Source organism: Sprattus sprattus (assembly GCF_963457725.1).
Source record: "Sprattus sprattus genome assembly, chromosome: 2".
Classification (NCBI taxonomy): Eukaryota; Metazoa; Chordata; class Actinopteri; order Clupeiformes; family Clupeidae; genus Sprattus; species Sprattus sprattus.
Genome location: NC_137921.1, coordinates 45,851,562 through 45,866,697, shown reverse-complemented (window position 1 = coordinate 45,866,697; position 15,136 = coordinate 45,851,562). Strand labels below are relative to the sequence as shown.

General features: G+C 42.4%; 1 protein-coding gene across 5 annotated transcripts in view; it reads right to left on the bottom strand.

The window, feature by feature from the left end:
* evi5b (ecotropic viral integration site 5b) overlaps positions 1-14,200 on the bottom strand; it is a 57,518-nt gene extending 43,318 nt beyond the window's left edge. For 3 of the 5 annotated variants that reach the window (XM_080832790.1, XM_080832793.1, XM_080832794.1), the window contains exon 1: positions 14,007-14,200. The gene's annotated coding sequence lies outside the window, so the exon portion shown is untranslated. Of the gene's footprint in view, positions 1-736; positions 1,420-13,014; positions 13,023-14,006 lie in introns of those variants that run through there. The other 2 variants (XM_080832791.1, XM_080832792.1) reach the window with 2 other exon arrangements.
* Between the last annotated feature and the right edge of the window lie 936 nt (positions 14,201-15,136).

Below are 15,136 nucleotides of genomic sequence, written 5' to 3'. Positions count from 1 at the left end.
GTTAAAATAGCCTTAAGGCATAGCTGAAAAAACTACACCAGCTGTTCTGCTTTATAGTACTGAACATAAAAACTGTAGCCTACATCTCTCAAGCTATATCCACTGATTTTGATCATATAGAAAGACAAATACAGGAAAAGTACTGTCCATGAGTTTCTGTGTAGTTAATTAGCATAAAACGACGCTTGATGCAGTACCTACAAAATGGCCATGGCTATGTCTACTTCATTCTCAAGAAACAAAAACAGCATAGAGTAACGTAGGCCAGGGAGATGAAGTGAGCCATCCTCAATCAGTGATTGAAGACCTAGACCTACACCTAGAACTGGCAATGAGACGGCACTTTGAAAAGTTCGGGTGATTCAGCAGTCTCAAGGACCGCCTGTAACATCAACACTGGCTGATAAAGCCCAAGAGCCAGTGCAGCACAACTTCAAACGCAGCACAACTAGACGGCAGAGAAATAAAAGTGTTGTTTGATCGCTCGTTGTGGCTGAATCAGTACTTTCCAAAGCTAGAGTGACTAACACAGATCCCTCTGATAACAGGTCAGGAAAAACCAGGCACCGCGTAGAGGCTAGAACCTCGGCTTGACACAGCAGGCTCTCAAATTAAAACCTGGAGGGAAGTCCTCAACCCACCATACACAGTGATTTACAAAAGTGCCTCCATTTACTTGAAATGATAAAAACTGAACCACATAACATATTTTTTTGTATCACTCAGGCACACTTACCTGAGAAATGCACGTTCCCTCACAGCACAATCCTCATAAACCATGTAACAATTGCATAAGCCCAGAGACAGACAGAACGAATGGAAAGCAATGTTGCTGGTAAGGTTAAAGATGGGTGTGTTTCAGTTCGCTGGACTAGTTGAGGGCTCTGCAGCAGCTTGTTGCTGTCCGAGGAAGAATTTTCCTGCCCCTGCGATCAGGGTGTGTTTCCTCACGCCGACCCCCTTCAGGCACTCTGCCGAGTCATGAGTCTGTCACGGTGACACCCCAGTGGTCAAAGTGCACCTGCGGCAGCACAGACACTAAACCATGTGCAGGCACACGAACAGGAAGAGGATGGAGTCCTCTGCTTCTTTTGTCTTTCGCCTCTCTATATACATCAGCTACATCCTTCTTCCCTCTTTGTAGGTTCATCTATTTACCTCAGTAGATCTCTCTCTCTACAACTACTAGAATCTCTCTCCTCTCAGTCTCTGTGTGCTGAGACACGGTTCTGGAATCCACCTGACCAGCTTCAGCTTCTGAAAATTCCTGTTCTTTCGTAGCAACCGACGTCAGTTAATGAACATTTCCCCTCAGCACACCAAGCAACTTCAAACACTGCAGCAACCACTGCTGCTGCTGCTCTGAAAGGGGAACTCCTCAGTTCCTGGACAGCACTTGTAGCACTGTCGTTTCTGCAGAATCTGTCGAAAGACACAAAAACAAAACCCTGTCCACAAACTCTTGAGGGTATTTTCTCACACTAACAGCTTAGAAACAAGGTTCCACTCACTGTCTTTGAAGGATTTAAAATGCCTCAAAGGGAGATAAACCAGATATTGTTTTCCTTGTTCACCAAATACACCTGACCTTTCTTTCTCTTGATACACACCGTTTGACATTAAAGCAAAATGAAGGGATACACAGGGAAGTAAGAGAGGGAGAGAAGAAGGTAAGAGGCAGACAGAAAGAAAAAGGAAGCAAAAAAGTAAGACGTGGGGCCTGGTAGGGAAACCCAAGATATGAAGGACAAAGTGCACAAGCGTGACTGATTCGAAACAGGCAGCTGCCAGACAGCAGCAGGGGCCTTGACAGCACCTTCGTACACTATGACGTGGGGCTTTCCACTGGACTCCTCCTTGAGCTGGGGTTGGAGCTGGACCGACAACAGATCAATTTTCACTGTGAAAAGACAGGCAGCACCAAAGCATTGTCCTCTCAAGTGTTTTCCTCAGCCGCCCACTCATGTAGACGAAAACACAGGGTAGAAGAAAAAAAAACAGCCTGAGAGCCGTCCCTGCTTTCAGTCAGGCACTCAGTAACAATCAGGCCATGTAAAGGTACTCTTTTGTTAAACAGGATGATTTACAGAGAAGGGTGATACCAGCAGTGGACGACTTTAGTCCCAGACTCTTTTCTCCGTCCAGCGCCAAGGAGAAGAGCTCATAGGCCTTTCAAGGATGACTGCTCCTTAAGTACAGTCCTCTTTTTTCCATTTAATTCTTCTCTTCTCCAGGACTGGAAATATTGACTTGAGTTTGACTTGCAACACCCCCCCCCCCCAACCCAACACACAAACTCCCACCAGCCACAGCCTCTGTAGGACCAGCTGTTCCTGGGGCCCCCCCAGTGTAAATATAGCCAGCTGCATTTTGTGGGGGGAGAACCGACCTCCACAAACCACACACACACCTACTGTGAAGAACACACACACACGGTCAAAAGAACCACAGAACTCTGAGACTTCTGTCAAACCTTGCAACATTTAGATAAGACATTAGACTTTTCCATGTGCCCAAACATTATCCAAAAATGCAACTGCTGTTTAGAAACTCATTTATACAGCTCATTGTCTGCAAGGTGTAGCCTACATACCCCTCGCACTACAGCCCATTAGGAAGGTGTTACTGTTTGCTAACTGTCGATTCTGTCACCTCATTAGGGCACAAATGCCAGCCTTACCTACACACGCTGGCAGACTCAAAGTCAAGGTCACTTACTAGCAAACACCTGTGAGAATTTAATACCCTCCGCCAGCCTCAGGGGAGTGTGTGTTTGCAGCCTGCCTGGTAAAGGGCTTGTTCAGGAAAATGTAGTGGCATCAATTCTCAACACCGGCCCTCTCAATTATTCATGTGGAAGAGATCCACTGCATAATAAGAAGGTTGCATCGAGGAAGGAAAGAGTGGTTGGAGGGAGACAAATGTGTGCAGAGAGCACAAGCTCGAAAGAGAAGGGTAAATAATAACAATGTAGAATGTGTATTTGTGTACTAGAAAGGGAGAGAGAGGAGAAAGGATTGAGAGAATGACACAGAAAGCGTCAGAAATAACACTACACAGGCCAGACTCTCATGCATTTCCATAGCATGCAATGAAGATGGAGAGTTCTCCCTCTTCTCTCTCGTTTTCTCTCTGTAACAATGGTGTTTGATTTCTCCTCTCCTCCATCTGGGCACTGTTCATAAAAAAACTTAAAAACGGGTTGGTTTACGTGTCCTGGGAGACAGATGATCTTGTACCTGTTTTAAAAGTAAAAAATAAATATATAAAATAAAAAGGTCTTGCTCTTTAAAGACCACCCATGAGAACTGTCAGATGTTCAGCAGTAAGACCCCCCTGTTCTAACATCTCAATGGTATAATCCCCAACAGGCGCTTGCGTCACAGCACCCTTAAAGGAAGCACTTTGCCTTATTTGCAAAAGTAAACATCAAGGCAATGGAGAGCCCTAAACACTGGTGGTTGAAAATGCCATGTGACCAGCAGAAGTGGTACACTAGCTTTTCCACTGCACGATCTTGAAGGCCATTTTAGGGGTCCGGCACCTTTAAGCGGTTTTCAACTGCAGGAACAGCCCCTGTAGGACCTCTTCCAAGGACAATTTCGGGGATTAAATAGGAACCTACTCCAGTATTGGTACTTCTGTGCCGCCCTGACTCTGTTGGGTGGTGCTTACAGTGATGGAAGATGCTTGTCGGTAAAACACAACGTGAGTGGAAGAGGACAACAACAAGCACCATTTTTGAAGCCAGCAAGATTTACCAGAAGTTACGCAGTGAACACTGCAGCATAAATTATAGCTGACATAGTTAGCTTGTTGAGGTTACAGTCACTGAATAATCACAAGCAAAAAATCTGCTGAAATATAGGCCTTAATTAATCATAGTGGTGCTGGTATAAATTGTTTATCAAGTAATTAGAGCTGCCATAAAGTCATTTAGTTGAGTGTTAGAAATTCTTTGGCAAAATCCAACTATTGACTCAACCTTGAGGCCGTCTTAACGTTATCTAGAAAATCCCTAGTTTAACAGTTGTGTTTAATGGTATTAAACCAGGGGTCTTCAACGTTTTTCAGGCCAGGGACCCCCAAACTGATGGCGAGATGAGCAGGGACCCCCTACTATATAAATTGCCTAAAATTTTGTTTATAATATACTGGGCCTAGTGCCAAATAAACATAGCTACCCTGTTATTGTGTATTCAATTCTAAGCTATTCAAATAATACAAAGGTTAATATATTCATTAACATTTTTATTTTTTAACATTGAATTTAACCTAACATTTTTGAACAACGAATTTAACTAAATGTTTTAACATTGAATTACATTTAACAACATGAAAGGTATAGGGTGGCCGTGCCACTGCCATGTATAAACATACATCTTGCAAACAACTCTAAACTAACAATATATAACAACTTATTTTTCAGTTACAATTAACGTTTTTTGACCTTGTACAGTGTCTATTTCTCTTTATTTATTTTTTTAAATCTAAGCAAAAAAATGTCAAACTAACAATTTATAGGTACAAACTAGACCAGCTATGGAGTTTGGTCCGCCATCTTTTATTTTTGATCTTCGCGCTATTAAGACTTGAGCAGAAACGCGATCTGATTGGCTAGTGCCTGTGCTGTCGTATTTGCATGAAAGGTGCTGTGAGTGAACCGGTTTGTGGGAAAAATGTGGGAATTTTTTTAGAAACAAATTGTCTTATCAACCAAAGATTTCGCGACCCCCCGCAGTACCTCCGCGGACCCCCTGTTGAAGACCCCTGTATTAAACGGTTAATGTTGGTGCTGCAATCTGCAATATTTTCTGTCTGTCTATTTGACTTTCTCTTGGGTTCTAGAAATTCCTTCCTTTCTGGCACTGTTGACCTTTCTGGTCACCTCTGGATTGCGCCTCCTTCTCTTGGGCTCCAGCACCATGAGGCCTTTCCCTGGTCTGGCTATTCCTCTTGGTCTCGCACCTTGTGTTGAGGTGAGGGTACTCTAGCCCTACAACACCACGTCTTTGGTGCAGGAACAGAAGAAGGAACAGGGTTGCATTTCAACACCATCTTCCTCTTTCTGTCGTCTGGCTTAAAGCTGATCTGATATAATTTTTTGCTGACACATGTGAGTGATCTTAGCTGTGGGCTCAGTGGTGACTACTTCTACATACAAAACACACCCTCACCCAAAGTGCCCTGCAGGGAGCAGAAAAACAGGAAACAGACTCCCAGTGTTTTAGTGCATGAAGCCCTGACCCGGTCTCTGACCCCCTCTCCAAACCTGTGTGCAAGCTAGTACCGGTTGGAAAAACCCAGGAAATCAAGGGCCAAACTTTTTACTGAAAGTTTCAGAGAAATAAAGAGGCAGAACAGTCAGTGAATGGATGAGAAATGTAGGGATGGGAATCAGAGAGAAAGGGAGAGAGAACGGCAAAGTCAGAAAAGAAATCTGTCTTGACAGGTCGGGTTAGACATCTACACACAGAGTGACTGCGATAAAAGTTATTAGAGAGACAATAGCTGGTATTGACTCTGGGCATATAGCAAGCAACGAAGGGGCTCGAAAAAGTTTGGAGCACCAATACAGAGGGCTTGACTACTGTTTGAAAGTTCCGTAATACAACAGAGTCAAGACAGATATCAAGATGTCCAACCAGTGACAGCAGTGATGATAAACTTGATTCACCTTGGCTTGAGGTTACACATCAGCTTAGTAAATTGACATGCCAGAGGATTTACCGACAAGGCTGGCTATGGATGTAAACAGTCTGAGACACGGATTTAGTCTGGTCTGCAAGCCACATTGAATACTGAATCAGGCTGCTGGAGTACAAATTAATTAGGCTAGTTCTTGGAAATCATTATAACTGTAACAAAGATCTCACCAGTCACCACATTGCAAAATGAACTTGGTGTAAATGTACAATAGTGTCAAGTCCCACAAAGGGCCAATCTGGCATCTAGTACCCCAGGAAACACCTGATACCTTTAACCACTGAGTTTACATGTGTATAACCAAGATAAATTAGAGGAGTGTTCATGGATCGAATCAGGTATACCTGATATACAGGAACACAGTGGTAAGAATCAGTATCAGTAGTGTGTGTGTGTGTGTGTGTTTTGTAGGCTACACTATAGCAGATGTGTACGTTTTGGATCTCCTCTATTCATGTCGAATGCTCACCCTTCATATCCAAATGCCCTACCAAGGATGACATCCTAAGAACACCACTGGGCTTATTAGTATGCTGTAGTAACGCGATCATATAAGGTATTACCAGTGCTTATCCCCCCACGCCACAGCCCCCTCCTTTGCCACTGACTGAACTTACATCCCTACTTTATCCTACGGATTTATGATGTATGTTGTGTGTAGGCCTACAATTGTATTATGTAAATATATTTATTTCTAATCCAGAATTTTGTTTCATGTTGGAAGTCTTTGATAGCACTTAAGGTATGCTGTGTGAAACTAGTTTTAACTTTTTATTTCAATTGAACACAACTATTTAGATAAAGGATATAATATGTTAACATCCTTGATATCACAAATAAACACTGATACTTAAACATGTCACTCTGTTAAGTTCGTATCATATCATATTGCATCTCATCCTTCCTCCTCAGCATTTCAAGATATGAGGGTTTTTTTCAGACGTATAGCTCAGTCCTAGTTCCTAGCTCAAAGCAGTTGGTGTATGAACACATCTCAAGCTGCTTGCTTGTGATTCAGCTGTACAAATAGCCAGCAAGACAGGTACAGTAAACTGCCTTTATCCCTTTAAGAATTTAAACCTCCATCTCAGGAAAGAGAAGTGATCCACAGGATGTGTGAGAAAGAAGAGAAATGAAAAACAAGAGTTCTGAAAACATACCAGAGACTGTAAGAACCAACCCTGTAGGACCCTTTCAGGTCCGTTTTCTGGGAAGAAATACCTACTCTGGGGTAAGTACGTCTGTGCGGGCCTGAAACTGCTGGGTTGGGCCTTACAGTGATGGTCGACGCTAGTTGGTTAAATGCAACGTGAGTGGAAGACACTGAACAGCATTTTTACAGTTTATGGTGTAAACATATTGAGGTTACTGTCACTTAATGAACACACGCAAAATGTGAGGGGCTGGCATCTTCATTTATCAAGAAATTACAGTTGCCATTAAGCCATTTAATGTGTTAACTTTACAGCAACTCAACTCGACGTAGAAATTCTCTAGTTTAAAGTCTAATGTTGGTTCTGCTGCTGAAAAAAATAAGTTGTTACTTTATCGTGTTCACAATTGACGTCGCTATCAAAGGGCAAAATAACTTGGCTATGTCACTAGGTCTGGCCGTTCCTGTACCGCAATGGAAAAGGAAAAGACAAAAATGATGGAGCACAGGGCTGTTCCTGTAAATGTTGGAGTCTAAAAAAGCCAAACTGATCAAATTATCAGCTTTTTATTTAGCCCCTGTATTCCATACCAAACAGACGCATGTCCCAAATATCTAAATTTATGTCTCCACACAATAAGCGTAAGGTTATGAATTTTTAAACAACATTTGCAGGCATTTGACACTTGCTTTAAATGATTTAATGACATTCGCAACGTCTGTCTTATATTACAACAAATTAACAAATGGAAAAAAAGTTCCTACCACCTGTTGGATGAGCAATAAATATAATCTAACAAGGCACACGGCAGCGATTCTCTAACACCAATGACCCATCGACATTTTGCCCCACAGACAGAAAATACACTCTGTTATTAAAATATGAATCGGTCAATGTTCAAAATGAGTTAATGGCCTCTATTAATTGTGTCCAATGCGCCGTATCAAAATCTAAAAGCTCAAGTGTTTGTTCCTCAGAAGAAGGTCGTCTTTGCCTTCACGGCACAGCAACAGATGGCAATCAAGACTCTTTTCATTAGTAGTACCTCGGTGGTGGAATGACCTACCTAATGCTATCTGATCAATTGATGAAAGCCTACATTAAAGGAGTATCACAACGTGTTTAAACACTCACCTCTTTAGAACCTGTTATTCTGTCAGGCTACGCACTATGTAGTTCCACATATGTTTACCTATGTTTTGTTCAGAACACCCTGCGAAAATGTAAGAAAAGTCTTCACAGCACAACATCGCCAACAACATTGCAAAAAGACTCCAGTTATCATTTTAGCAAGCGTTCATCATTGCCAACTGGGCTGCTGGGGATGTTTACAAGGTTTTTTGCAGTGGCTCACTAGTTTTAGACCAAAACTCCATAATGTTTCTTTAAACAGAGTTAGTAGTAAGCAAAACACAAAGCCACTTGCCTTCGCTTTCTTAATGTTTCTTTCATAGTGATGATCATAACCATAGCCTATTATATTCTAAGATCAGCCGTCACAAGCTTTTGTGTTTACAGGAGACACAGCCCCACAAAACTTATTCAGTTTGTCAGTGCAATTGAATACCTCTATTTCCCTGAAATAGACATAGCACCAAGCTAACTTTGCTAGATTTGGCTGTAATTCTCGCTACACTAGACAGAATTTAGTATTTTGTTTGATGCCATCATGCTGATTTATGGTGAACACTCACTAAAAAATGTCAACTAAGTACTGAGATGGGGCAAAGTATGCAAAGAATGGCTGAGGTGAATATGTCTGTGGCTGAGGTAAAGGTTCCAGGTCAGGATAGGATAGGAGCGGCTTCAACAAGGTAGGATGAGATCTCACAGCCTTCTGGCCTGGTTGCCAAACTTGAAGCTTCTTTCTACACCAATCCCTAACCAGTTACTAAAATCGCACAAAAATGGAGCTGTAACTGCACCCAGCAGACAGGATGAGAAAAGAAAAAAGAAAAGTGCCTAGGCATGTTCCACATTCTCTCCAAACACTTGCACACTTCATGCTGGGCCCAGATGGTCCAGGCGCTAGTTATGCAAGAACTATAAATTTACTTCCGCGCTCTTTTAGGCCCGTGTCATGCCAGAGGAGAGGAAACTTAAAAGAGACAGACGACAGACGAAAGAAATGTGTGTCAGAGGCTGGTTGCTGTGTTTAAAATATGCTTCCTGAAGGCACAAGATGACAACCCTGTCTCATATTTTCTGTGTCTAATGAATTGATGCTGTTTATGGATATGTTAGTGGAAGGGTCTTTAGTAGGATATAAGAGTAGACTATGAGTGGACAGTAAAGAGAACAGAACAGCATAACAGATGAAGGGGAGAAGCTGGCTGAGCAGTGGAGTCAATAGCCACCTTAACATGTGTGTTTTTTGTAACCCGCTCTGACGGAATCGGCTTCGCGAGTAGGTGTGAAAAATTCTAAGGGAATCGGCTCTTGTTGTTAAGCTGTTCCATGAACCGAACTTAAGTTCGCTTACCTTGCTTTGGGCATGCTAAAAGGGCGCAAAGGGGGTTTCTCCCACTTTCTACCGCAAGAGCGCGAGACGACGATTGTCTTGTGTTGCACTTGCTTGATATTTGACTGTTAGGAAAGTTGTTGGCAAGCTAGCAAACATAGCTATGACAATAACATTACAAATAGGCATCAATGTCCAAGCGTGTTATAACAAGCTTGCTAACATCGCTGACTAGATGTCTTCCTAGTGGCTAAACTTAGCGAAACCTGTTGAAATTGCTTACTTTGTTTACGACAAAGTAGCGAGTAACACTCCCGCAAAGTGGCTTACCCGTCACCACTCGCTACATGTTACTTCGGACTTGCTCAAGCAGACTACCGACCGGCGTAGTCACCCTCTCTTGATCGGAGCAGACATCCGCCTAAATAAAAGCAGCCTACATTTTTTCGTTAGTTACATGACACAATTATAGGCGGCTTTCGAGCCATAAGTGGGTTAAACGCCTCAAGAGCGGCTTATATTGACACATGTAAACGCGGCTAAGGTGAAGCAATGTGGGTCCCCTGTGAATCACTGTGGGTGTACCACCCAAACACAGGAGTCAACAGAGCGAAACCAGCCATGGTATTTCCTCCTCCACCTCGTCTGCTCTGCATCTGTGTGTGTGTGTGTGTGTGTGTGTGTGTGAGTGAGTACGCAAGTGAGACAGAAAGAAGAGTGAAAGAGAGAGTGAAAGAGAGAGAGAGCGCGAGATGAGAACTGCCTCTGAGGGCCAACTAAACACACAAACAGGTGGACACAAACACACAAAAAGCGGAATTGCAACCATAAAAAAGGTAAAAGTATCAAGTGATGATTGTTTTCCATACAGATGTTTTTTCTCAGACGGGTCGCATAGTTTTCTGAGGGACAATTATACCAGGAGGTGATTGATGATGATTTGGAACTTTTCCCAGTGCTCAGCATCCTCTAGTGTATTATACAGATTCAGTCCATGGTATCCCATTCATCCTGTCTGACATATACTAGCCCTCAGCTCTCTCTCTCTTTGCTCTGCCCTTTTCAAATGTATGGTGGAGTGAAAAGAAAAACTGAGAATTTCAATGAGCCATTCATGTCCAACCCACATTCACACTGGCCTGGGGGAGTGAATATGTGTGCGCGAGCGAGCATGGAGGGAGTGTCGGTAGAGAAGAAAGGGCTCCCAGTTCACACACACATTCACACACACCATCAGATCTGTGCAGCAGAGAGTTCATCAGTCAGTGCGGGCACATGATGGCAGCACTCCGGTCCCATCCAATTCTCTCCATGGGGTCTCCATGGGGGGTTAACTGCTCTATCTCAAAGCACATGGCAGTGACCAATCTAGCTCTTGGCCGCGTCAGTTAAAATCAAATGCGGAATGTTTACATCTGCTACCGTTGATTATACAGTAAATACGTTGTGAAATGAAACAAAAACACACCACAGTTAAAGTTGTATTAGTATTGATTGATTCACATCGATATGAATGGATTACATGACTAACAACTGGTGGAAAGTAATATGAAAATATTTGTTCACTGAATTAGCGTTCTGTCCCAAACAGTTGCGTTCCAGTTTCAAAGTTTCACTTTCGCTTTCAGTATTTCAACGTGAATGAGAGGGAGCACAAGAACTGAGCGTCTAGCAGCGTTTATCATATCATATACATTATATATGATGCATGTATATGTCTGTGGGCACGATCTCAAGCACGTGCAAAAGTTGTTGTTGTCCAATTTGAATCAGATACGAGAGACACATGCGCGCCCAGTCCAATTACCAGCGGAATCGAATCGTGTGTCCAGGGGTTTACATCGGAGTCCAGTCGGACTCAAGTCGGACACAATTAATCTAGTTCTGGGGAGACACATGTGTCCAATATCCAATTTAAATCGGACTGAAATCGGAAATTGGACACATGTGTCCACACTGAGTGGTGCTCCCAGAAGGGTTTACATCACTCTGGGTATTAGGGAGAGAGCTGGACCAGGGAGCTGGAGACGGAACCGCACAGACACGAGGGTCGTCAATCCACATGGCACATTTCATCTTTGTGGTTAAAACACCATGCATGACTGGAATACAGTAATGTTACCAGTAGGCCTGAGGAATGAGGACAAAGATGGTGGTGTCATGATGATCATGGCCAAAGCCAGGTATTTTACCAAGAAGCAGAATTAAAATGAGGATAGAACAGCCTCTGGTGCAAAGGTCATCTTTCAGAAACAACCCGTGAGGTGTCTGCTGCTTTGGACGAGTTCAGACAAGCTGGATCTCCGTCTACACTTCCCTGTCAGTGTCTTTCACTCATCAGTGCATTTTTCCAACTCTTCATTGTCTCCAAAACACACCATGCATTGTTGGTGTCTTGTTTCTGTCTTTTTTTGCACATCATTGTCTTTCTCTTCCCTGTCTTCAATTGCTTTTCATTTGGGTCTGACTGCCATCTTCCTCTTTTGCCATCCCATCTGTTTGCACACTGCCCATGCCTCCCTGTCTCTGTCTTCAGTGCTGTGATTAAAATCTTTGTCCTTAACAGTGAGCCGACAGCAACAAAGGATGGGGTGGAGTGGGTAAGATTGAGGTGGGGTGGGGGTGGGTGGTGTCTCTGGCATGGAGGTTCTGCCTAAGACCCAAGGGCGACAGAGCAGCATGTGATTTAATTTAAGTGTAGCCTGTACTTCAGATTCATAATTAACCGACAATAACAAGAAAGCTAATATGACTGGGAACACCTTGCTTTGAACTCTGTGCTCACTGTTTGTGCACATGAGTTTGACTGTGTGAACGAGACAAAAACAGAGACTGGGTGGGGGGAGAGGTGGGGAGTAAAGGTTGTAGTGTTTACATTTGCTACCGCTATCAAGCATTAAGCAGCATACTTTGGCAGTACTTCACCAGCTGGCAGGGTTGCAGTGCAACACACTCATTGCAATGAGATACCCCACTCCCCCATGCCCCTTCAAACCACAGCAAGTGTGCTAAAACAGACACACACACATCAGTGCCTCCTAAGGAAAGTGCCTTCTGCCTCCTGACGCTGACTGAGAGCAGGCTCAAGGCTAAAGTGGATCAGCACAGATCAAAGTGGATCCACTGTAATCACGGCAAAGCCGGGAAGCAGGATGCAGTGCAGCACGTGCCTGACGCAACTTCTGGTTCTCTTCAGATAGGGTTAGGTGAGGGAGAAGAGTGGAATAATTTCCTGCAACTCAAAGCAGGTTCATGCCTGTCATTTGGGATGAACATGCCCAGCCAGACTGTTATAGTTTTCCTGAAAGTTCATGCACCAAAAAACCCTCTTGAGGCAAAACCCTGTAAGCCATAAAGTCCAGTCTGTAGATTTACAGCTGAAGATACATGGAGTTCCTGTTAAGTGAAGAATGAATAACAGCTAACCTGTGAATCTGTGCGCATTAAAAGTAGAATTCTTGACTTGCCTTTGTGTTCAGTTCTATTCAATAGCATCTTAACTTGAACTTAAGACACTACAACCCTCACACACATGTAAACAAAAACACAAGGTATTAAGCCATCAGATGGTGCTTGAAAGGACTATTGAAAAACATGCGTAAGCATACATTTTTCATTCAACTATTACACAGATATTCATCTACTACACTCTTCCAAAAATCAATGTCATGTAAACTAGAATGTAGTAGTTACAGTGCACTTTTTTGGTACATATTGTTGTGTGTTTGACTTCAAGTCAGTAGTGCTCCTATTCTGGTTGATTTTGTCCGCTTCATTTAGCCTTCCTTGATCAACAAAAAACGCCACCTCCTACCAGCATTTAACTGCGACCAACCAAAACGTTATAATCCAGCTGAAATGAAAGAAAAGGAAAACTTAAAAGAGAGAGATTTGCGGTGTTTGGCGCCAATCATCAAACCACTATGGTACAACTTACATTTAATGACAACCCTTTAACCGGTAAAAACAAGACTCTGCACACAAGAACATTCTGTTTGGATTACATTCAGAATATGTAAAAATTACTTGACGATTGGACGATTGGACGATTAACTAGTACCCTACCCGTCACTGTGAAACCTGTTTACAACTCATCAGTTGGATATAATAAAGATGTATTTAAACTGACAGCAGTGGTTAACATCACCAAGCCATAATAGCTAGCTGATTTGATAAAACATTAACGTCAGTGAATGTTTGGAGCTGCCCTTAAAGCGTGACTTTACGACTACCCAGGCGCATTGTATCAACAGTTCCTTTTGGCGTAAATTGTTTAGTTCACCAAGTAAGCCGAAATGAATATTAACTTAGACGACACGTAAACTAACGTTATTCAACAAATGTTCCCAGAGGTATCCTGCTATCATCAGTTCGCTGGCTAGGATAATGTTAGTGAGTGATATCTGACCAGCTAGCCAGCCAACTGCAACAGTATATTTTCGGGCTAGTTGGTTAGCTACCTAGCAAACGTTACCCTACAATAAAAGGGCAAATTTGCTATCTACATTACACTGGCATGTTTATTATTGCAGAAAATACTTCAAGTCTGCTGTTTTAAAAACGTCAAGTTAACAAGAGAGCGTGAAAATATATTCTAGTAACAAGCAACAGTCAGACAAATTGTAAGCTAGCTGGCGCCCTCCTGCAGCCAGAACTGCGGGGAAAAAAACTGTAAACGTTATTACCTTGGAAGTCTTTTCAGTCCCAGAAATTAAACATTAACTTTCCATAGAGAGAAGCACAACACCATTATCTTCTTGCAGATGATTTTAGGTGGATACAAAGTTCAACTTCCAAGTCGCTGGTAATTTTCACGTTGTCAGGATTTCCACCCAAGAAGGCATTAGCCCTATCCGGCAAATTGTACGTCCATAACAGAGCAAAGCTGCCACCAACTGAAGTCAAGCTGCTCGTACTGCCAACAGACTATGGAAAGTAATTTCATATTTGCGTCGTTCATGTTTTGCCTACCAACAATGCAGAACATCACATCATCAGTATCATTTTAGTTCAAATTCACTGAGAATTTGCTGATAAAAGGTAAAGAAGTTCAAGGCATTGTTAGATTACCCCGCCGTCTGCAAAGCCAAAATAGCCAGGATTGCAGACAGGTCCAGTGTGTTCTGATCGACAACAAGTGTAAATACTATAAAAAAAATAAAAAAAAATAGGCCTACCGCTACGTCTTTTAACAGATTAAAAGAGGGCAATTATTAGCAAAAATAAATATCACCTCTGACTCACAAGTTATTTACGATATCTAATAATACTGAATATTAGTCTTAAAAGTAAAAAGGCTTGCCATAGGTAACTGCCCCTGCAAGCCCAGAGAAGTAAATACACACTGCCATCTGCTGCATAATATGTGTCACAGATGCGACGTTCGTAAAGAACACAATTTTCTTCATATTTCTTCCTGGCTTCGAAAAAACGAAACAGAGTCGACGAAATAATTATAGATCAAATTTATATAGCGCTTTTCACAGTTCTCAAATACGGTTAATAATGATTTCTAAACAAGCCAATGTTGTGCTACAGCTGGGCAGCTGAAATAGGCCTAATATATTTCGTGTCGTAAGAGGTTATTATTACTGGTTATTCAAATGTATCCAAATAAGCCTCTAACTAATACCAAATGTACATTTAAGCAAATGCCTCAGCTGTAGAGACAGGCTTTATTCAGACTTCATTTAAGGAAGTTAAGTAGCCTATGTTTAGGTGTCTCAGGGTAATCGAAGTTTGACAAATCAGATGACAAGACATTCTCTTCTTACCATGTAGATTATCTACACTCACAAAATAGCATTTGATAATT